This window comes from Humulus lupulus, chromosome 1 (assembly GCF_963169125.1).
Source record: "Humulus lupulus chromosome 1, drHumLupu1.1, whole genome shotgun sequence".
NCBI lineage: Eukaryota > Viridiplantae > Streptophyta > Magnoliopsida > Rosales > Cannabaceae > Humulus > Humulus lupulus.
The window spans coordinates 14,722,729-14,725,165 of record NC_084793.1 but is presented as its reverse complement, the minus strand read 5'-3'; the positions used below and the strand labels follow the sequence as shown (position 1 = coordinate 14,725,165).

Sequence of the window (2,437 nt, the reverse complement as noted above, 5' to 3'; positions counted from 1 at the left end):
TTATTCTCTTAAATAGCTTTATTTTTCAGTCTTTTATTTTATGTTCGTAACATTAAAACTCATCAATCTTTGGAGCTAGGGTAGAATTTATTACTTTTGATTTAAAATAGTTTTCTTCTTGATTTTAGGCAACTCATTTGGGTTCGATCTTGTGCTTACACGAACACTATATTCCATATATGATTCGTGTGCTTGCGAGTATAAATTTTTAAAACATACCCGTTTTGGGTCCATCAAGTTTTTGGTGTCGTAGCCGGGGAGTTGCAAGAAAAAGGAAACGAAATTTATCTCAAGGTTAGTGAATTCTTCTACTAGTAATTTTAATTTTTTGCACTTAAAAAAAACTAAAAAAATATATATATCTATAAAAACTAAAAAAAAAAAAGATAAAAATAAAATTTGGGATGGTTCTACCACCCATAAAAAAAAACTTACTTATATATATATTTATATTTATTTATTTTTTTAGTTGACGGCACTTGTACCTCCTAATTTTGTTATAATTTTGTTGTAATTTTTATTTCTTGTATATCTTTGTTAGTTGACGGCACTTGTGCCTCCTAACATTTGTTATAATTTTCTTTATTTATCTTGTTGTAATTTTTATTTTATTTAATTTCCGCAAGTTACTGGTTAATGACAATTTTTCCTCCTAGATAGTTGATGGCAATTTTGCCTCCTAGTCTTTTATCTTATATTTTAGTTGATGGCACTTGTGCCTCCTAATTTTTACCTTAATTTTGTTATGGTTGATGGCATGCTATGCCTCCCTACTCTTGTCTAAATTTTAGTCTTATTTAATTTTTGCCTTATTTTTTCTTTACCTTTTACCATATTATCCTATAATTGTGAAAAATACTTGGAAAAAAAAAACCTAAATCTTGTCCTTTCACCATAAGCAATTTTTGCTTAAAGGAAATTTGAACAAAATTCCCAATCCGCCTCTACTAATTAACCTCGGGGAGTTGTTAGTAGTGCGCGAGTAAATGGGAATCAAATAGGCCTGGGGACAAGTAAACCGTAAGAATTATATTGTTGTGAAATCTCTAAAAAAAATTATAAGTATGCTTTGTGGTTGCGGTTTTAACTGATATTCCACATCAGAAAATTGCTTGTTTGAGATTATCCTTGTTGCCTTGTTTGTGAAAATTGTATGCATCATTGGGAACATAGCTCTAAAAAGCGATTAGTAAAAAGACGTTTATCTTTGTTTGAAATTGAAAGTGTTAGTAAAAATTTTAGCATCATGGAACCAATTGCTAATCCCGTTGATGAAAATGTTGTAACTGAAAAAACTTTGCTTGAATATTTTGCACCTATTTCATCTAATGCTCCTTCATGCATTGTTTTTCCTACAGCTTCTGCTACTCATTTTGAGCTTAAACCAGCAATCATTCAATTGTTGCATATTTTTATGGGTTAGATAGAGAAGATCCTTACATGCATGTAAAAGATTTCTTAGAAATTTGCTCAACATTTAAATTTCAAAATTTTTCTGATGAGTCGGTCAAACTAAGATTGTTTCCTTTTTCATTAAAAGACAAATCAAAAGCTTGGTTAAATTACCTTCCAACAGGGTCTATAACTACATGGGATCAACTTTATAATAAATTCTTGCTGAAATTTTTTCCTATGTCTAAAACTGATAGTCTAAGGAGAGAAATCTCCGAGTTTTTTCAAAAAGATAATGAAGAGTTTTATGAATGTTGGGAAAGATTCAAAGATTTATTATTAAAATGTCCTCATCATAGTTTTGAAAAATGGAGACTTGTAAAATATTTTTATGATGGTTTGACTCCCTCTAATCGTCAAATGATTCAATCTATGCATACTAGAAATTTTTTAAAATTTCAAGGACAAGAGGCGTGGGACGCCCTTGAAGATTTATCTGTCAATTCATAACAATAGAATTATTTTGATCCTAGGCCTAGGTCAACTAATTCACCAAAAAGAGGAGCAAGGTATGAAGTAAAAGAAGAGTTAGACTTAAGAACATCCTTACACGAATTAGCGAGAAAAGTAGAAGCTTTAGCCACAAGCCAAACTATAAACTCTCCAATATAACCAAGAAAAGATATTTGTTTTATATGTTCTAGTCCTTGCCATAATGCCCAATCATGTCCCTCCTACCAAGAAGCCTTTTCTGAGGAGGCCAATGCACTTCATGCTTATGGGAAACCAAATGATAGCCCATTTTCATCCACCTACAATCCAAATTGGAGAAACCATCCAAACTTTTCATGGAGACAAAACCAATGCCAAATGAATCAAGGGCACCAATACAACACACAAAACCAAGCTCATGCCCCACAAAATCAACCATATCCGCAATAAAGAAAACCTTCCTTAGAAGATACTTTACAACAATTTATTCAATCCACTCAACAAATCCTACAAAATCAATCTCAACCAATTACCAAACTCGAGACACAAGTAG

The 2,437-nt window shown here is 31.5% G+C and overlaps 1 non-coding gene across 1 annotated transcript; it reads right to left on the bottom strand.

Moving 5' to 3' along the window:
- Positions 1 to 1,647: 1,647 nt before the first annotated feature.
- Positions 1,648 to 1,754, bottom strand: LOC133813423 (small nucleolar RNA R71). The gene has a single exon (XR_009884435.1). It is a non-coding gene; the product is annotated as a small nucleolar RNA R71 (small nucleolar RNA).
- Positions 1,755 to 2,437: the final 683 nt, after the last annotated feature.